This window comes from Microchirus variegatus (assembly GCF_963457635.1).
Source record: "Microchirus variegatus genome assembly, chromosome: 3".
NCBI lineage: Eukaryota > Metazoa > Chordata > Actinopteri > Pleuronectiformes > Soleidae > Microchirus > Microchirus variegatus.
The window spans coordinates 4548681-4571419 of record NC_139804.1 but is presented as its reverse complement, the minus strand read 5'-3'; positions in this window follow the sequence as shown (position 1 = coordinate 4571419).

Here is a 22739-nt window from a genome sequence, read left to right as displayed (position 1 = left end):
TCATTAAAAATATTCCTTAAGCGATATGCAAATATTTTCAACGGATTCTTGTTCAGGGCGTGTTCTGGAGTCATGGAAGGACATGGAAAAAAAAGTCATTTATCGGAGTGCATGCTAGGTAAATAATACTACACGCAGCAAGCCCCCGCAAGCCTTGTCAAAGTCATTAAAAGGAACCCCGGCTATAAGACTTGTAGTTCTTAAAAGATAAATGTTAGTATCGGTTATAATAAATTGATATAAAAAACCTTCTTGATGTTTTCGTTTTTATAAAATTTGTAAAAATAGTTTAACTCGTAGGTCGCCATTGTTGTTTACGTCGCAATGCACTCTGGGTAGTGACGTATAAAGGTTGTACTGGGGGCTTCGGGACCCTGTTGTGACTGTTCAGCATAAACATGTCATCTGTTCAGCCTTTTCAATTTGAAACCGAGCTTAACATACAGGAGGAGGACAGCACTGACAATGTTTCACAAAACGAGCATCAAAATGAAGCGCAAGAAAGACGGGATGAGGCGAGAGTGGGACAAAACCGGTGGTGTACGTGCGGCAACTGCGTCTCCATATATTGATATACAGTGAAGCGGCGACTGCAGACGCGGGTTGTCTGCTCAGGAGAGCATCCAGCGTCTCTTGTCTCTGCCGCTTTTTAACGCGAATTTCACTCGCTTCACGCGGGCGTTTAGGCTCCTTATGTGGGAGAATTGTCGGACAGGCATTTGGTTTAAGTCTCCGTTTGTATCCACCCGCTCCGGTGAGGTCTTTTTGCAGCTGTGGTCGACTTTCGATTGGCTTTTATCGAAAGACAACAAGGGAAGTGCTGTGAGTTTACACAGCTTTCCCACTGACAAGAAGAGGAGAAAGGAGTGGGAAGATGCCTGTGGAAGGACACAACTTCCTAAAGATCCGCGGCTGTCTGCTCGACATTTTTCGCCAGAAGCATTTGAGGCTTTTAGTCGACCACAGCTGCTAAAAGACCTCACCGGAGTGGGCGGATACAAACGGAGACTTAAACCAAATGCCTGTCCGACAATTCTCCCACATAAGGAGCCTAAACGCCCGCGTGAAGCGAGTGAAATTCGCGTTAAAAAGCGGCAGAGACAAGAGACGCTGGATGCTCTCCTGAGCAGACAACCCGCGTCTGCAGTCGCCGCTTCACTGTATATCAATATATGGAGACGCAGTTGCCGCACGTACACCACCGGTTTTGTCCCGCTCTCGCCTCATCCCGTCTTTCTTGCGCTTCATTTTGTTGCTCGTTTTGTGAAACATTGTCAGTGCTGTCCTCCTCCTGTATGTTAAGCTCGGTTTTTAAATTGAAAAGGCTGAACAGATGACATGTTTATGCTGAACAGTCACAACAGGGTCCCGAAGCCCCCAGTACAACCTTTATACGTCACTACCCAGAGTGCATTGCGACGTAAACAACAATGGCGACCTACGAGTTAAACTATTTTTACAAATTTTATCAAAACGAAGACATCAAGAAGGTTTTTTATAGCAATTTATTATTATACTAACATTTATCTTTTAAGAACTACAAGTTTTATAGCCGGGGTTCCTTTTAAGAACAGTACATGGTACAAGGGGTGAAAACACCTGCGAGAGCAGAAGCAAAAGAGCCAGTCGGCCGTTTTACAAGGCGTGAAGTCAAATAAACCTTCGGTCCATCTAAATGAGCTTGTTCTTTGTTTTCGTGCAAGGCTTGTAAAGCACGCTTGTCGCCTGGGGCAACATTGATCTTATGCACCGCAGTCATTTTGCTCTGAATCTCCACGATGTGGCTTTTAACCCTAAAGAGATAAAAATTTGGTATATGTGGAGCAGAAGTATGTTTTTTTGGATCAGCATTTCAAAGTCAATGTAGTCCCTGAGACGCACAAAAATCAACATTAGCTCGAACACATCCAGTAAAACATATTGCACCATGTTGGTGTTGTGATATAATTACGAATGTACATGGTCCTGGTCAGAGAATCGTCGAGTCCTTTGTCTTTTAGCTTCAAAAGCCAGACATTTCTTTGATTATAGAAAATAGCTTCTCAAGGCTCGCTGGGCCATTTTCTGAAACCGTTGTTATTTTGGTCAGGATTTTTTTTATTTTTTTTCTCCTCCCTCGTGTTTTCTAATTGCCACCGTGGTCTTCTGTTCACGGCGATATCAGTAATTGTGCTTCGTCTGATACAGACTCCAGTCGCTCCCTTGTTGTAATGAGCGTTCAAGAGAGGAACACGGACAAAAAAAATACAGTCAGCTGAGCTCAGAGCGAAAGTTCAACCGCTCGCTCTTTGCTGTAAAATCTACTCACATGTCATTTAACTCTAGAAACACCATTGCCGGATTTTCACCCAAGTTTTCATCTTCATTATTATTATTTATTTTTATTTATTTTTTGTTCCCAAATTCCTAATTTTCCAGTAATTTTGGAGCATTTTATTATCGTTCCCTCATGATGCTTTTCTTTCATTTTGTTAGACATGACACAGTTTTAAAATAAAAGAACACAACTCAAATTTGTCATGCATTGTCACGTTTTGATATATGTTGACGACAAGTACTTTTTATTGGGTGTATTTATTATCTCGGGTAAAAATCACCCGGCGTTAGCGATGGGGTTTTGAATTTGAGCGATAGTGTTCTAGGGTTAAAACACGAGTTGCAGGGAAAGTTGTTGTAGAATCATGTTAAAGGTGCATTATGTAATAAATCTAAAGCAACTGGCCGAAAATATGTCACAGAGACTCAGGAATAATGTTCATATAACAAACTGAACTCACCAACAACAACAGTACAGACAAAATATTTGCATTAAAAACCATATTTTGCAGACTGCAAATCATGTTTATGTTTTGAAATCATGTTTTGGCATGTGGCACCACCTACCGCCGTCTACCAATCATTGCATTCAGTAGAGTCTCAGCTGCCGAGCGACCACGGGTTGCCAGTTACGTCAGAAAAACGAAACCTAAAAGACCTCGGTATTTTGAATTTGAATGTAGTAACTGTTTTTGGCCACATTCTTATATATGGCACCTTTAATGGGACACTGTGTAGTATTTATGGGTTTATATAACCCAAAATCCACTTTTGTATACATATTATGTGCTCCTGCATTGTCTAGTCGCTGTATAATATTATTTGTTTCATTTTCGTAGTGTTTCAAAAAGTCATGTAAAATAACATGGTCGCGGGCCGCTACTGCATTGCCACGACGCCATGTTTCTACGGGAGCCTGTAAGGACAAACGCGAGTGAGCAAATCAAGCGTCGCTTTACTTGTAGCAGGAAGTCCCGCCACCACTCTCTCCGCTTCGTCTGCTACGGCCGCGGTAGCTCGCCCTCTCCCTCGCCTCACGAACCTCATCCGCTGACACGGAGAAAGACGACGAGGACGACATTTGTCCGGCTGAGGACACCGTAGCGCTCAGGGAAGGGAGGGGTTGAGCAGAGGAGCAGTACTTTGTTGTAAATTTCAGCCTCTCCTCTAGATGGCACTATAAACTACTTACTTCACCTTTAAGAAATGTAAAATGTTGCCTAAGTGTGACACAGAGTTGAGTAGTAGATGACCCCATGAATAGGCAGAGACATTATACATATATGTATAACCCTATATTGATGGAATATAAATCACCGACTCTAGCAACAGCACCGCAGAGAAACTGCAGACTAAAGATTGCTTGTGGATGAAGAAAATAAATCAGTGGACTCCATGTTGCGTGGAAACAAGCAGGGGGCTGATTACTTCAACCCGGTTCACCCAGGAAAGCTGATGCCAAATCAATTCTTCAAGGTGTTCCCTTTGACAAACACGCTGCGGTTGGTTTTTACCGAGCAAAAAAAAAGAAAAGAAATTCATGCAGCCCCTTTTCCAAAAGCACAGACGCCAGCATGTCCCCTAAATTGGACACATGTTAAATGTGTGGAACACACAGCGTAAATATAGTAATCCACGTAAATAGAGTTAATTACATACATTACAACTGACCACGCAATGTAACTACGCTGCCATTATAATCACCCAGATGGCCTGTAGTCGAGGCTGGTGGATCAAACCAAAGGGTTAGGGTTATACCAAAGACAGGAACAATGACTGTACAGGGACCATACACCGTGGACAGGTTGCCAGTCCATTGGAGGACCAATATAGCGACAAACAACCACTCGCTGATCAATTTAGAGAGTGTCCCAAATACCCAATTTGCATGTTTTTGGACCGTTTGGATAGAACCCACAGACCACACACAGGGTTGTATTATTTTTATCTAATGGAACAAACAATATTGTTTTAATTCAGGGGTTTTTACATACACTACCCTTCAAAAGTTTGGGGTCACCTATACAATTGTGTTGTGCTTTCCATTAAAAGACTTTTATTCATCAAAAGAATTAGAAATAATGATTTTTATTCAGGGACCTGCGTTGGTGTAGTGGTTTGCAGCAAGAAGACCCGGGTTCCTGGGTTCCTGGGTTCAAGCCCTGGTTGGAACAGCTGTGGAACAAGGGCCTTTCTGCAAGGAGTTTGCATGTTCTCCCCGTGTGTGGGTGGGTTTTCTCCGGGTTCTTCCCACAGTCCAAAAACATGCGATATGGGGATTAGGTGAATTGGTCACTCTAAATTGACCGTAGGTGTGTGAGTGAATGGTTCTTGGTCTCTATAGGTGGCCCTGCAATGGACTGACCAACTGTCCAGGGTGTACCCCGCCTATCGCCCTATGTCAGCTGAGATAGGCACTCTCCGGTGGAGGATGAAGCGGTAGAGGATGGATGGATGTATTTTTATTCAAAATAATAATTTTGCCCTTTCGTCAAGAACCAGCAAAACTGTTTTTAGCTGTGCTAACATAAGGGTTTTTAAGGGTTTTCTAATCATCCAATAGCCTTCTAACGCCATTAGCAAACACAATGTACCATTAGAACACTGGAAATGGGCCTCTATACACTTATGTACATATTCAATTAAAAACAAGCTAGAATAGTCGTTTACCACATTAAAAATGTATAAGGTGTATTTCTGATTCATTTAATGTTATATTCATTGAAAAAAATAAAGACATTTCTAAGTGACCCCAAACTTTTGAACAGTAGTGTATTGACTTGGGAGGACTTTGCGAGTTCGCTGACCTGATATCCTCAGGCAGACCTTTACGGCGCATTTTGGGGCCGCGTTATCAAAAGCTGTCACACAGCAACTCAGGTGATTATGCGCCCACGTAAATCTACGCTGTTTTTTATTTCCTCTGCTCAGGCCATTAAATCCTACAACGGACTGTTCTGTCGGGAGCAGCTCTGCTCAAAATGTCTGACCTGAATTTTGTACACTTTCGTTTGACTTCATGTTCCAGGAAACTTCCTTGTTTTCGTAATAAAAAAAAAAAAAAAAAAAAGTCGAGCTCCTCCACCAGAGACAGGTTGGCGATGGCACAAAAGGGCAGACCAGTGGAACGCTTTAATAATCGAGTGTGGGCCTGTATCACTTTTGTAGCACTGCCATATTTATACATATGATAGTGGTGCTGTGATCTACATCTAGACAATTTAACATTAAATTAAATTAAACTAAACATGCTGATAATGGCGGTTATTTTATAGGTCGATGAGGCCAATCTTAAAACCTTCAAGGACATGAGACACTAAACTTAATTTAAGCCCAATTTATGCCCCATATACCGGTCTCTCCCAACTAATTTTATGACTGGCTGCATTTCTGTCACAGTGGGTTTTTATTTTTTGGTTAATTGATCCACAAAATGTGGACATGAAAGTCATAGGTTGTGGCACAGCAAAGAGGCAGATTAAAAACGTAGCATGGCTTAATACGATGTGTATAAGCCTGAGTTAACAAGGAAATAGAAGCTGTAATCCACAGCTGGTGTTGTTCCCCTACGTTGTTTGCTTAATTTCGCCTCCACCAGAATAAATGGCTTAGGCTGAGGGCATATATATATGTCATTATGCTTCTAAACACTAATCTCTGAGTTTCATATCAAAAGGAGCTTCCACCAGTGATGATGCAAACTGAGGGCAGCGATGCTGATATATAAATATATAAATACAAATATCTGACTCCGTGAACCTCGCCACTTTCTAATTATTTTAGGATCAATTGGCTGGGGTTTGAGGGACCCCGGTTACTACGGTTGTAGTCGGAGAATTTATGCACAGCACACCTTGTCCAACAGGCCCTGACCTCTCCCGAAAAAGCCTGTTAATTAGGCCTGCGGTGAAGTGTGATAAAAAAAAAAAAAAAGGCAGAGCAGCACATAAACATGTAGGCCCCAGCAGAGAGGAGAACGCTGAGGTTACCGTCTGCTTCCCCCCTGCATCGCGCTGGGCCACACACTGCGCCGCCTCCCCCCCCCCCCCCCCCCCGGTCTTTGGGGACGGCTGACGGGGGAGGAAAGTTTTCACACAGAGCAGCCACAGCTAATCTAATACCTGTACAATTGATTCAGCTAAAGGTGTGTGTTCCCTGCCACAGCCACCTCTTTCAATACATACCCACGCACTACAGGGACGTAAATGTCTGTCTTTTTTATCCACACTCAATATCTATCTTTTCGTTGTAGAAGGACCAAAAGGGTTCTTCTACAAGGGCTGATGTTCTACCTGGAACCATTTGCTTCTGAAAAACCATTTCCCGAAGAAAGGGTTTTTCAAGGGTTCTTGGTAACACTAATGGTTCCAGTAAGAACCATTTTGATCCAGAGAACCCTTTAAAACCTCTTTCCTGAATAAAGGGTTTTAAAAGGGTTCTTGGTGGAACCTTTATAAAAAGGTTCTACCTTTTCTACATAGATTTGTAGGAACGTACGTAGATTTGTAGGAACGTACGTAGATTTGTAGGAATGTACACTGATTTGTAGGAACGTCCGTAGATTACCTACATAGATTTGTAGGAATGTACGTACATTACCTACGTAGACTTGTAGGAACGTACATTGATTAGTGGGAACGTACATCGATTTGTAGGAACTTATGTAGATTACCTACGTAGATTTGTAGGAACGTACGTAGATTACCTACTTAGATTTGTAGGAATGTAGGTAGATTACCTAAGAAGATTAGTAGGAATGTACGTAGATTACCTACGTAGATTTGAAGTAACGTACATAGATTTGTAGGAACGTACATTGATTTGTGGGAACGTATGTTGATTACCTACGTAGATTTGTAAGAACGTACGTAGATTTGTAGGAACGTACATTGATTTCTAGGAACGTACGTTGATTACCTACGCAGATTTGTAGGAGCGTACGTAGACTCACAAATCGCCAAAATAGACAACAAAATTCTAAAAGGCCAACTTCCTGTTGAGTTGACACCACGGTCTTCCCACCAAGGCTCAGGAAATTACGTGGAACTCAATCTATGCTGAAGTTATAGGGCACTTCCTGTATCGTGGCGAATCGTCGCTTTTGAATCCGCAAGACCTTTTGTCAACTTTGCTAACAAACATTGAGGTCGTGGGCCATGTTTTCAATATAACATAACATTAAGTGGGGGGGCCGCATATGGCCCGGGGGCCTGCAGTTTGACACCTTTGCTCTAAAAATCTTCCCTGAACTGAGAGAGAGAAGCTCTTACCATCAATCAGCCTTTAGCTCCTGTGGACTGAGACAGTGTCACGCTGGGCTCTGTGTGTGTTGTCAGATAGGACCACGGTGGCCTCAGGTTACCTTTACACTTCCAGTGTGACACCCCTGATATTTACTGGCTACAGAGAAAATTGAAAATTGCACGGCAGCTTTAAAGCGGGCTCAGGGGAAGAAGTCAAAGTTTGGACATATTTTTCCTACGAGAGCTCGTACCAAAAAAAAACAACAACAAAAAAAACGGTTGTTTCTGTCAATCAGTAATCATAGTTCTTTGCAGCCAGCACTTCTCACAAAGCGGTCAACAAGAAATTGTTTCAGTCATCTGGGTCCAGGAGAGAGGCTCTCATACCCATAATGCATCATTTCGTGAAAACAAGAGCTTGAGCAAAATTGGCTTCTCGTTGTTTTGTTGTTGCTTTTAGGGACAGCGAGCACAACGCGGGATTGTCGGGGAGATAAATTAATCTGAAACTGGGGAAAAACTTCAAATTGAATGAATGTTTATTTGCATGTAGAACATTTTCTCTGAAAGTTCCTTTTATCACATTTTTAAATTGTAAGTGAATAGAGGCTTCAAAAATAAACTAGAATTTGACCTTTCAAAGGAGAAGCTTGGGCAAATAGCAGAGTCCTCCTTAGTTTCAATCTGCTGTACCACTGGATCCTTAAAGTAGACATATTATACTATTTTCTACAAGCTAACCTAGTTCCCTGGTGTCCTAATGAACATGTCTGTGACATGCTTTGGTCAAAATACCTTAAGGATGAAGCACCACAGCAGTTCAATCACTATGCCAAAACAGCCCTGTTCAGAACGCTCACTTTTGAGTGCCTGTCTCTTTAAATATGGAAATGAGACACAGGAAACTACGTCAGCGTCACTGAGGCTAACGGCATCTAACGGCAGTTAGCATTTGGAAAAGCCATCATTTGCTGACTCTAGCCGGCACATTGTCGTCATATATAAAATGTAAATACTCTGAGGCTGGAAGTTTGTGTAGAACTCTGTGCTGCACTGTGCAGCCAAGAATAGAACACTTTCGCCGATTTCTGCTGTTCCGGATACTATTGACCTCGCCTGCACTCTCGCGTTTTTTACGGACAAAAAAACAAAACATGACTGAGTCGTCTTTTTCCACACTTTTCCTACTCATAGGACGTCCAGAGTCAAAAATATAAGGATTAAAATGATTAAAAAGTTGATTTTGCTTTATGTCACTCTTTTAAAATATACAAAACCACATTCTATATGACGCTGTAGTCCAACAAGAGCTGTTTTGCCCAACACCAGTCACTGCAAACCTGCCATAAAGCAGTTACTAACACTTTATTTGTGGAGGTTTTACAGGAGGAGCTTTTAATTCAGCATTGTCCATCGTCCAAAACCACCTTTGAAGAGTTATGTTCCACACACAGACCGGCATTTCAAACCACTGACGCCTCCTCTGCCAACAGCAACAGCAACCATTAGCATTTTACTCTATAAGATTATCACTTGTGCCGAGTAACAGGTGTTTGGGCGAAGCGGTCGGCGTCAGCGATTATAATTAATGAGAAAAAACATTATCCTTCAGCATTAATCACGTTTAGTTTTATGCAAATCATCTCTTCATCCACCTTTGCCAAGCACACACATTTGTAACGCTAAACTTAATGCGATCAAGTCGTTCCCATTCAGGATTTACATTTGCACATATTTCACAATTAAGAAACAGTTGGGTGGAGAAAAAAAAACAAAAAAAAAACATTTTGTGTGAATACTTAAGAGAAAGCCTCTGATGCCTTACATCCCGCAACTTTGTTCTCCAGCTCTATATCTATGGCTGTGATCATGTTCATATAAAACTTCTGCTTTTCATTTCCTGACGATGAGTCGAGGCAGCACCAGCTTCATCTACATTAACTCCAAGGACCGGTATTCTTCGGGGCGCCGTCTCAGCCCCTTTATTAAATATTATACAGCCTGTTTACAAGCGCCTGTGTTGCCAAATGCGATAACAGCAGCATCGTAAAAGATCTGCGGGGCCCGACACCAGTGAGTGGACTAATAAGCTCCAGTGGAAGCGGAAGCGCGAAACCATATGGTGTCGTAACAACAACCTCTCTAAATGTCAAAAAAAATGACAAATACTATCGTTCAGAGCAAGATCCAAGAACATCACATTCATAATTTCATTAGCGGGTCATCTGTTTAAACTCCAGATAGTTTATATCTCTTGGCTCGCACGCGGCTCAGGCTGTCTCAACACCAGCCGCGTCCTCCAGAAGGCGCAGCATCGACTGTGCTTCCCGAGGCATAGCGAGAGTTTTGGCACGCGGTTTTTTTTCCGAAAAAAGAACTTCTATAAAGAGCGCGTGCTGAAGTGCTGTATCACAATGTGCAAAGGAAAAACACAGCAAAAAATCATTGGCACGGAACTAACACAACTTGATAACCGCTACGCCGCTCGCTGCAGAGCGAAAAAAGCCCCCACAACGTCCCTGAGGAAGAAGAAGAAGAAGAAAGCTCACAAACACAGTATTTCATCAAAGCGTTCATTCTGATGCCGCCAATGTTTCTTTTTATATGCACTACCGTTCAAAAGTTACATGAATCAGAAATACACTGTATACATTGTTAATGTGGTTTTTAATGGACTATGTACATAGGTGTATAGAGGCCCATATCCAGTGTTCTAATGCTACATTGTGTTTGCGTTAGAAGGCTATTGGATGATGAGAAAACCCTTGTAAACCCTTGTGCAATGATGTTAGCGCGGAAATGTTGTGACCTTTAATGGAAAGCACACCAAAAATTGTATAGGTGACCCCAAACTTTTGAACGGTATTTGAACAGTTTGAATTTCTTGCAATTTTAATTAGGATGATTTCCTCCCACTAAACTCTGCTCCGGCAGCTAACAGCAGTTAGCATTTGGAAAAGCCATAATTTGCAGACTCTTGCCGGCACATCGATGCAAATCCTCTGAGGCTGGATTACATGGCTTTAGAAGGCTATTGGATGATGAGAAAACCCTTGAAAACCCTTGTGCTAATGATGTTAGCACAGCTGAAAACAGTTTTGCTGGTTCTTTGACCAAAGGGCAACATTAAAAAAATCATTATTTCTAATCTTGTCAATGTCTTGACTATATTTTCTATTCATTTTGCGACTCTTTTGACGAATAAAAGTGTGACTTTTAATGGAAAACACAACACATATTGTATAGGTGAGCCCAAACTTTTTTGAACGGTAGTGTAAGTTTTTAAAATACACAACTCTTCCATAGTTTTATTAGAATTCATTTGAATTTTTTGTTGCAATTTTAATTCGGATGATTTCCTCCCACAGTCCAAAAACGTTTCATTTGGGAATTAGGTAAAATTGGACACTCCGGACATGTACCCCGAGGATAAAGTGGTATAAAATGGATAGATGGATGATGTTTTTTTATTGTTGTTTATTCAAAAAAACTATTATTTTTATATTAAAGACAGCAGTTTTCACTAACTCTTCCATGTAACACCTCCACTATATTTCCCATACAGCAGAATAAATACACCAAAACCCTGACCGTTGCCGTTGCCGTTCCCAATCCTGCACACTTGAAGCACAGTGCTTAATATTTTTCCTTCTTCATATCAGCAGAAAGCTTTGCTCTGACCCACTTTGGCTCAAACAGCTATTTTAAAAGTGTGTGTGTGTTTGAATGCCAAGTGAAATCGATCAGTGGAAACACAGGAAGCACTTTTTCTGACACAATTCATTGATAAAATGTATGATCCTGAGGTTTAATGTATCCAGAATGTATTAAAATGAAACAACATTTATTCATATTTATTCATGTGGAAAAAACCATCTGGATTCTATCGGGGGGGGGGGGGGGGGGGGGGGCTGTGAGGATTGACTTAATTAAAAAAAATCATATTCAAACAGAATAATGTGTTTCAGCTCATCTTAAATGATTCACGTCTGTTTTAGGCTCTCGATTCGACAGGAGAATAATGACGGACTCTTTCCAATTAACACACGACTGAGTAGTGACTGTAATATTTCAAGTGATTAACGTTTAATTTGTGGGAAAAAAAAAACGAGATCGGTTCATTCGCGGTGAAGGTCAAGGTCGGACGTGTGCTTTTGCTGTTTGTTATTCTGTGTTTTTATGACTCGAGCTTCCCAGAGAGACTGATGTTTTCAAATCCTGCACTCATGCCAGTCAACAACAGAGTGCAATTACTCTCTCACCTCTTCAAATTGGAATTTCAAATATACAGTTCTATGCACAAACACCCCCCCCCCCCCCCCCCCCACCCCCACACTCCCAGAGTGTAAAGCCTCCACCTTAATTCCAATCTCCTCTGGCAGACATGACTTTTTGTCGCCAGTCAGAGTCGTCTGTGTCTGATTGACGCTCCTTCTGTTGATAAATAGGTAAAAATTGGAAAAAACAGAATCTTAAGAACAGATGGGGTTGGATGATTGAGGCCAGTGTACGTTTGACAGCTCCCCTCTCATTTTTACACATTTTTACTTGACTGTAATTCAAATACACGCCATTTTTTCCCCTAAATATCCAAATCAAAGATTTTGACACTGTATCACTGACAGTGCAGACTGTCAGTGCAATGGTTGAAGGAGCCTGTGGTTTAGTTAGCACTGTAGTTTCCTTAGGTTGTGATTGTCTACAGCACGTTATAATGAGAAGAAAAAACAATTCTAAAGACTTTATTTTTATATATTCAGACTTTCATGACATATATTCAGACTTTCTATATATATATTCAGACTTTCTTTATATATTCAGACTTTCTATATATATATTCAGACTTTCTTTATATATTCAGACTTTCTATATATATATTCAGACTTTCTTTATATATTCAGACTTTCTTAATATATATTCAGACTTTCTATATATATATTCAGACTTTCTTTATATATTCAGACTTTCATGACATATATTCAGACTTTCTATATATATATTCAGACTTTCTTTATATATTCAGACTTTCTATATATATATTCAGACTTTCTTTATATATTCAGACTTTCTCTCTTTATATTCAGACTTTCATTATATATATTCAGACTTTCTCTCTATATATTCAGACTTTCTTAATATATATTCAGACTTTCATTATATGTAAATTCCGACTTTCTTTATATATATTCAGACTTTCTTTATATATATTCTGACTTTCATTATATATATTCAGACTTTCTTTATATATATTCAGACTTTCTTTATATATATTCAGACTTTTTAAAAAATATATTCAGACTTTATATATATTCAGACTTTCATTATACACATTCACAATTTCTTTATATATATTCAGACTTTCATTATATATATTCAGACTTTCTTTATATATATTCCGACTTTCATTATATATATTCAGACTTTCTCTATATATTCAGACTTTCTCTATATATACTCAGCCTTTCTGTATATATATTCAGACTTCCTCTATATATTAAGACTTTTTTAAAATATATATTCAGACCTTCTCTATATATATTCAGACCTTCTCTATATATATTCAGACTTTCATTATATATATTCGGAATTTCATTATATATATTCTGACTTTCATTATATATATTCAGACTTTCATTATATATTCAGACTTTCATTATATATTCTGACTTTCATTAAATATATTCAGACTTTCATTATATATATTCGGACCTTCTATATATATTCAGACTTTCTTTATGTCTGAGGGTCTCAATTCTGTCTTGATTGTAGAATTTATTTCCCACATTAACAATAGATTGTCTTCCCAAAAATGTAAGAGCCCCTTTGTCTACAATTTAAAACTAACTAACACACACACACACACACAAAAACACACACATAATGTTCATTATTCACAACACAGAGTGCAATGTAAATCCGGTCTGCGGTGGCTTCACTTGTGTGTGTTGAGTGACTGAGAGCTGCCGCAGAAACAATGCCCCCTGCAGTTAATGTTTTATTGAATTTGTCTGAAATGTCTTTTGTTGTTTCTTTTCTGACTCCTTTCTTGATTCACAGTCGGCGGTCGGAGCGCAGAAGCTCGAGGGCCAAACTTTCTGTGAAAACACGCTTCCTTTGCCATTTATAGAGGCCGCGGCTACGGGGGGGGGGGGGGAGTAAATCCCAATGCGGGAGCAGAGCTTGATCAAGGCTCGTGTACTGACAGCTTGTCGTTTGTGTGTGGAACATTTTCCCGCGCGCCTGTGTTTTGCATGCCAATCGTACATGCGAGGAAATTCAAAGACTCCCCCTTTTTTTTTTTTTTTTTTTTTTCTCCCCTCTTTTCATTAATATCAAGTGCGGAGATTTTAGGACCTCCTGCTGATGAGTGTCACATTTTTCACACTTCCCTGCTGCGATCCCTGCAGGTCGTTTTGATGACCCTGAGCGCTGGCGTATTTATAGCGGAGGTCAACGCGTTGTCACTCAGCGTCGGGTTTTTCGTCCTCCTCCTGATCCCGGCGCTGTCTGCCACCCAGCTCTCACCTTCCGCGCTGATAACAGCCCTTACAGCTCTTGAGGTGTGGTTTTTTTTTGCAATCTCCTGTTCACTTGCACTCTGTCTGTCTCGCCCCCCCCCCCCCCCCGCTGTGACGAGAGCTGTCACCTACATTTCGCCCCCCCCTGCCTCCGTGTCCGTCCTACGAGCCATTTATCACCCTGTTTGGACAACTCGGCCCCTCCTTGGCCTCCTTTGCTGTGGCAAAAGCGTGATTTCTAATTAAAGCTTCTAACTGTGAGGTTAAGAGCCAATTTCATGCACCTCACTCTTGGAAAAATCGACCTCAGCAACCTCCAGTCTCTGGCCTATCTCTTGTGCCCAGGTTACGATGGCGTTACCAGCTCTTCGCTCACGTTTCAGTCCACGACATCACATTAAAGCGGCCATAGAGTGGTCCTATCGCACACAATATGTGAGTTATGGAGGTAAACTTACGTACATTAACTTGTTTTATGGTCAAAAACCTCCGAGCCGATCAAAATCTCTCCTCACCGAAGCTCTCGTCAGCCGCGCTGTGTCAACCGAGATCTCACCCCCAGAAGACAGAGCTGTGTTGTGATTGGCCAGCCAACGAGCGCTTTCCCAACTGTCTTGCGATTGGCCAGGTACCTGGAAGTGACGTAATTAGCACATCAGCTCCCCCCTCTGGAACGGTGGATGCACTGCTACTCATTATCAAAACATCGTTTTTACGGGAGCTTACCTACGTTAGCCACTTTTCCTTAACGGCTCCAATAACATATAGAGATTATGTTTTCCACCATCATTTCCATGAAAGATTCGTACCGAAAGCTACGAAAAGTTTAATGCAAGGTGTGGTTTTTGTATGCTTTTGCGCGCAATTTTCGACAATGGAGGCGCGGTCATGTGACGATGCGCTATATCCCCAAACCCTAACCCTACCTGTCACCATAGCCATAACAGTAACGCTAGGAAGAGACCTGAAAAATCTCAGATGGTGGAACATAGGACCCAGGGAACATAGGGATGATCCCGTTTTAACAATGTTTAAAGCTCACATAGAGTGGCCCTGTTGCACATATATGTGAGTTATGGAGGTCTACTTACATACATTAACTTGTTTTTATGGTCAAAAACCTCCTAGTTGCTGTAAACGAGCCGATAGAAATCTTCTTTTCTGACGCTGTTGCCCAGCTGCGATATTTCAGACTCAACTCTCACCCCCAGAAGACAGAGTGTGTTGTGATTGGCCAGCCAGCGTAGAGGCTTCCCAACTGTCTTGTGATTGGCCAGTACCCGGAAGAGACATATTCAGCACACCCGCTCTCAGAAGCGCAGCTCCCCCCTCTGGAACGGTGGATGCACTGCTACTCATCATCAAAACATTGTTTTAACAGGAGCTTACCTACGTTAGCCGATTTTCCTTAACGGGTCCAATAACATATAGAGATTGTGTTTTACACCATGATTTCCATGAAAGATTCGTACTGAAAGCTACGAAAAGTATAAAGCACGGTGTGTTTTTGTTTGCTTTCGCGCGCAATTTTCGACCACGGAGCCGCGGTCACGTGACGATGCGCTATATCCCCAAACCCTAACCCTACCTGTCACCATAGCCATAACAGTAACCGTAACGCTAGGTAGAGACCTGAAAATCTCAGATCGTGGAACATAGGACCCAGGGAACATAGGGATGATCCCGTTTTAACAATGTTTAAAGCTCACATAGAGTAGTCCTGTTGCACATATATGTTAGTGATGGAGGTCTACTTACATACATTAACTTGTTTTTATGGTCAAAAACCTCCTACTTTATGTAAACTAGCCGATAGAAATCTGTCTTTTCTGACGCTGTTGCCCAGCCGCGAGATTTGAGACTCAACTCTCACCCCCAGAAGACAGAGTGTGTTGTGATTGGCCAGCCAGCGTAGAGGCTTCCCAACTGTCTTGTGATTGGCCAGTACCCGGAAGTGACATATTCAGCACACCCGCTCTCAGAAGCGCAGCTCCCCCCTCTGGAACGGTGGATGCACTGCTACTCATCATCAAAACATTGTTTTAACAGTGTTTAAAAATAGCTTCTTCACGACTCCCCGCCGCAGTCCCTTTTATGACTTTGACCCAGAGTCAGAAGACACTGTCGCTCGTGAAACACCTCCACAACGGACGTTATTCTTCTTCTGCGGTTCAATGTACGCAACTGGATGTGCCCGGACTAGTGCCCGGAGCAGGAGGATCTGCTGTTCAGGAGAACAGTTGTTTACGTAACCGGACCGGGTTTTTTCAGAGATCTCGCTGAGCCCGAGATTACAATAAAACACAGCGTTCTCAGCAGTGGCTGAACTGTTTGTTTAGAACCTTCAGGGCTTCTTAAACAAGGTAATGACGCAGATACACACTAAAAAACAGCGTTAATTGGAACTTCCGGTCTAGGTCCGCTTTAACAATGGCTTTTACGCCATTACACTCCCTTTTACGCCTTTGACCCAGAGTCAGAAGACATCGTCGCAAGTGAAACGCCCCGACAACAGACGTTCTTCTTCTTCGTCTGCGGTTCAATGTACGCAACCGGATGTGCCCGGACTAGTTCCCGGAGCAGGAGGATCTGCTGTTCAGGAGACGGGATCCTTGCGTCACAATTCCAGGCTTTTTCAGAGCCCAAGAACAAAATAAATCCCAGCGTTCTCAGCAGTGGCTGAACTGCTTGTTTGGAAACTTTAGGGCTTCATAAATGAGGTAATGGCGCAGATACGCACCAAAAAACAGTGCAACGTCCGATCCATGGGAGCAATATTTAATGAATATTTCTTCAGGTTTGTGTGTCAATGAGGGAGCAATGAAGTAAAACGCTATGAGTAAAGATCATTTATCACTGAAATCGTTCTAACGGGCTCTATAGGAAACGTATCAATTCAAATATGAGCTCCAGGGTTGAAAGTCGAAAAACTGAAAACTATTCTGCAAGAGATCAGATTTTTTTTCTTCTTCTTCTTTCCCCCGTGCAATTGTTCTGCAGCATTAATTATTTGTCTCTTATAAGATTCATCGATTCTCCCCCCACTGGAATGTACAACATGATACAAAAAAAGGGGGCTACTCATTTTCTGAGAGTAGAAGAATAGGCGGAGGCATTGATTCGGGTCTTTGACGAATAGTCATGCCTGAAGGCTCTGCTGGATTGGGGATTAATTACTATCTTTGCTCTGGAAAAGGAAACATTGATCTCGGCAAGCAAAGAAAAAGAGGATTAATGACAGGCGGCTTTATGTTGATTGAGATTAAGTGAGACAGAGGGAAAATGTCAGATTTGAAAGTCTAACACCTCAGAGTGGAATGGCCGGAGCTTTTCACCGCACATGATGACACCGTGGCTCTTATTTGTGACTGTTTTGAGGAAACATTTGCATAACACGAAGCTGTATTTATGATTTCAGTTGTCAGAAATTGTCATTTCATAACTCCACGTTAAAGGCTGCGAGTGAGGACATTACGCAAAACGGATTTCAACAGATAGCATGTTTACTAAAGTCTACTCTAGATTAACTCTACAATATCTTCTATAAATATTAATAATAATGTTTGCTTCTCTTTTTTTTCATAGCCAGTCGACAGCTTTTGTGGTGCTTCTTCAGCACCAAAGACCGTAGAGAAAATCTAGCAATTTTACATCACAGCACAGAGGAATGTGTTGATCCACTGTTTTTTGTGACGTCCTTTGTTCAGATTTACCTCAATGACACAAAGCAAATAAAACAGCTGTGGAGGAGCAGCTCTTGGGTCTCTGTTAGATATAAAATGCAGATTTTTTCTATGGACTTTTACGGTGGCCCAGAGGTTTCAGGCCAAATACAAACGCCACAACGCAAATACAAAAGCCATGTGGGTCACTTCCGTTCTATGTCACTTCTGTTGTGGCTTTTGTGTTTGTGTCGTGGCGTTTGTGTTTGTGTTGTGGCGTGGCGTTTGTATTTGTGTTGTGGCTTTTGTATTTGTGTTGTGGCGTTTGTGTTGTGGCTTTTGTATTTGTATTGTGGCTTTCGTATTTGTGTTGTGGCTTTTGTATTTGTGTTGTGGCTTTTGTGTTTGTGTTGTGGCTTTTGTATTTGTGTTGTGGCTTTTGTATTTGTGTTGTGGCTTTTGTATTTGTGTTGTGGCTTTTGTGTTTGTCTTGTGGCTTTTGTATTTGTGTTGTGGTGTTTGTGTTGTGGCTTTTGTATTTGTGTTGTGGCTTTTGTATTTGTGTTGTGGCTTTTGTGTTTGTGTTGTGGCTTTTGTATTTGTGTTGTGGCTTTTGTGTTGTGGCTTTTGTATTTGTATTGTGGCTTTTGTATTTGTGTTGTGGTGTTTGTATTTGTGTTGTGGCTTTTGTATTTGTGTTGTGGCTTTTGTATTTGTGTTGTGGCTTTTGTGTTTGTCTTGTGGCTTTTGTATTTGTGTTGTGGTGTTTGTGTTTTGGCTTTTGTATTTGTGTTGTGGCGTTTGTGTTGTGGCTTTTGTATTTGTATTGTGGCTTTCGTATTTGTGTTGTGGCTTTTGTATTTGTGTTGTGGCTTTTGTGTTTGTGTTGTGGCTTTTGTATTTGTGTTGTGGCTTTTGTATTTGTGTTGTGGCGTTTGTGTTGTGGCTTTTGTATTTGTATTGTGGCTTTCGTATTTGTGTTGTGGCTTTTGTATTTGTGTTGTGGCTTTTGTGTTTGTGTTGTGGCTTTTGTATTTGTGTTGTGGCTTTTGTATTTGTGTTGTGGCTTTTGTATTTGTGTTGTGGCTTTTGTGTTTGTCTTGTGGCTTTTGTATTTGTGTTGTGGTGTTTGTGTTGTGGCTTTTGTATTTGTGTTGTGGCTTTTGTATTTGTGTTGTGGCTTTTGTGTTTGTGTTGTGGCTTTTGTATTTGTGTTGTGGCTTTTGTGTTGTGGCTTTTGTATTTGTATTGTGGCTTTTGTATTTGTGTTGTGGTGTTTGTATTTGTGTTGTGGCTTTTGTATTTGTGTTGTGGCTTTTGTATTTGTGTTGTGGCTTTTGTGTTTGTCTTGTGGCTTTTGTATTTGTGTTGTGGTGTTTGTGTTTTGGCTTTTGTATTTGTGTTGTGGCGTTTGTGTTGTGGCTTTTGTATTTGTATTGTGGCTTTCGTATTTGTGTTGTGGCTTTTGTATTTGTGTTGTGGCTTTTGTGTTTGTGTTGTGGCTTTTGTATTTGTGTTGTGGCTTTTGTATTTGTGTTGTGGCTTTTGTATTTGTGTTGTGGCTTTTGTATTTGTGTTGTGGCTTTTGTGTTTGTCTTGTGGCTTTTGTATTTGTGTTGTGGTGTTTGTGTTGTGGCTTTTGTATTTGTGTTGTGGCTTTTGTATTTGTGTTGTGGCTTTTGTGTTTGTGTTGTGGCTTTTGTATTTGTGTTGTGGCTTTTGTGTTGTGGCTTTTGTATTTGTATTGTGGCTTTTGTATTTGTGTTGTGGTGTTTGTATTTGTGTTGTGGCTTTTGTATTTGTGTTGTGGCTTTTGTATTTGTGTTGTGGCTTTTGTGTTTGTCTTGTGGCTTTTGTATTTGTGTTGTGGTGTTTGTGTTGTGGCTTTTGTATTTGTGTTGTGGCTTTTGTGTTTGTGTTGTGGCTTTTGTATTTGTGTTGTGGCTTTTGTATTTGTATTGTGGCTTTTGTATTTGTGTTGTGGTGTTTGTATTTGTGTTGTGGCTTTTGTATTTGTGTTGTGGCTTTTGTATTTGTGTTGTGGCTTTTGTGTTTGTCTTGTGGCTTTTGTATTTGTGTTGTGGTGTTTGTGTTGTGGCTTTTGTATTTGTGTTGTGGCTTTTGTATTTGTGTTGTGGCTTTTGTGTTTGTGTTGTGGCTTTTGTATTTGTGTTGTGGCTTTTGTGTTGTGGCTTTTGTATTTGTATTGTGGCTTTTGTATTTGTATTGTGGCTTTTGTATTTGTGTTGTGGTGTGTGTATTTGTGTTGTGGCTTTTGTATTTGTGTTGTGGCGTTTGTTGTGGCCACCTCTGGGTCAACATAATTCTTAAGATGTCTTAAACTTAAAGGAGCTGTATGTAAGAAATGCATAGCCTGTATAATGACCATATATATAGTAGATGACGGCAGGTTTCAGTGTTAAAAAACAAAGGGAATGCAGTAGCTCAACACATCTCTCTCTGTGGTTTTTTGTTTATAACTCTTGTCTGGAATCGTCTCATATTCAAAGTAAGCGTCCTGTATTTTATATAGTATATATATTATATACCTTTTCCCCCAGAAAACATTCATATTATGCTTAATTTCACCACAACGAAACAGACACAAGCAAACTTTGTCAGGGTGCAGAAACTAAACAGACAGATATCAGGTCGTAATGTCGTAATATATGTTTGCTTACTGTCACTTTAACTGAATAAAGTGATCGTTTATAAGGTCAGGGATTCATTAAGTGTCCATAATTATTTCAATAAAGCCGCCATTATCCATTAAAGCTTTTATCCATTATTAAAACATGTCTTTTCTTCTTGGTCTTATAATCATAATCCAATTGTTTCAATTGTTTTAAATCTAAGTCCTCCATTTTTTTTTAATTTTTTTTTTGCTGCACAGTTTCCCAAAGAGATCAATAAAATTTTAATCATATCTCGCCTTATGGGACTCTAATCTCTCAGTCCACTCTGTGCACACTGAGGTAATTTGGAAAAGTACACATGGCCCAGCGAGTCGTACGGCTAATTAAGAACACATCATTCCCCCTTCTATCCTCCTCTAATTTGATTTTATATTATTTCCAAATGTCCTGCGGTTTTAACACAGATTGTCATATTATATATATCTCGTATTTACACAGTGGTCAATGTGTCAAGTCAGCCTGAAGCAGTGATCAGGTCAAGGCTCATACCTTGAATAGGATAATAGATGGAATAAACCACACAATTGAATTATCCAGGAAAGATTTTAAAGTTTTGCCATAAAAGTCAGAGTCTATTACAATCAGACGCTTCTTTATTTCAATTCTCACTCAAAATATTTCATATAGGAAATAGGTGATTAGTACGGAAGAGAATTTGAGTTCTGACTTTATTATCAGAATCCTGACTTCATTCTCAGAATTCTGACTTTATTCTCAAAATTCTGACTTCATTCTCAGAAACCTGACTTTAAACTCAGTATTTCTGACTTTAAAACTCAGAATATTGACTTTATTCTCAGAATTTAAACTCAGCATTTCTTTAAAACTGAGAATTCTGACTTCATTCTCAGAATTCTGACTTTATTCTCAGTATTCTGACTTTAAAACTGAGAATTCTGACTTCATTCTCAGAATTCTGACTTTATTCTTAGAATACTGACTTTATTCTCAGAATTCTGACTTAAATCTCTGAATTTCTGACTTTAAACTCAGAATTCTGACTTTATTCTCAGAATTCTGACTTTATTATTAGAATACTGACTTTATTCTCAGAATTCTGACTTTATTCTCAGAATATTGACTTTATTCTCAGAATTTAAACTCAGAATTTCTTTAAAACTCAGAATTCTGACTTCATTCTCAGAATTCTGACTTTATTCTCAGTATTCTGACTTTATTCTCAGAATTCTGACTTTATTCTCAGAATATTGACTTTATTCTCAGAATTTAAACTCAGAATTTCTTTAAAACTCAGAATTCTGACTTCATTCTCAGAATATTGACTTTATTCTCAGAATTTAAACTCAGAATTTCTTTAAAACTCAGAATTCTGACTTCATTCTCAGAATTCTTACTTTATTCTCAGTATTCTGACTTTAAAACTGAGAATTCTGACTTCATTCTCAGAATTCTGACTTTATTCTTAGAATACTGACTTTATTCTCAGAATTCTGACTTAAATCTCTGAATTTCTGACTTTAAACTCAGAATACTGATTTTTTTCAAATAACCCTAAACCTCTTCCGTAGATGAGTGACGCCAAAAGTGCGTTCACCTTTAATTTAAAGTAGAATCTGTCATAATTCTCTCTCCTTGTGTCTGACGTTTCCCCTTCTTTCTTCTCTCACTCTGAAAATCTTTGAAACCCAGTCTGAGCGTGTGATGTGCTCAAACTGTGTGTGTGTGTGTGTGTGTGTCCATCTAAAACTGCAGTTGCTTCGTCTTCCTCCTTCATAAGTCATCTTCTGAGCGCTCAGCCATTAAAAAAAAAAGAAAAAAAAAAAGGGAAATCCTCTCACAGCACTCTGTCATCGGGAAAGTGATGAGTCACATAAGCAAATAACGATGGGGCCTGTTTGGGAAGATAATTTAGAAGCTGTCGTCAAAGACAGACTGAAACTCACAGATTATTATTATTATTATTTTTTTATTATGTGGGATTCCACTTGTCCAGTCGTTTAATCACCACTTTTGTATCACATGTTCTTTAGTTTTTCCAGGCAGAATTTTAATGGCATGAATACGACATGAAACAACACAGAAACATAAAAGCTGTGAGGGGAAGTGATTACAAAGATGATGTTCTTCACCGTGGTGCCGTCGTATTTGTTTGCAATTTTTCCAAAAACCTTTGAGGACGCTGACCGTGGTAAACAACAGGCCTCGACGACAAATAGCAGTTTCATCTCGCCGCGTAATCGATCAATCTCTCTGCTGAATTATTATAAGCGGGCTCCTCTAAACATCGCACTCGGAGAAATGATCTGCCTCCTTTATTGCTCGCGGGGAAGGCGTTCATTTACA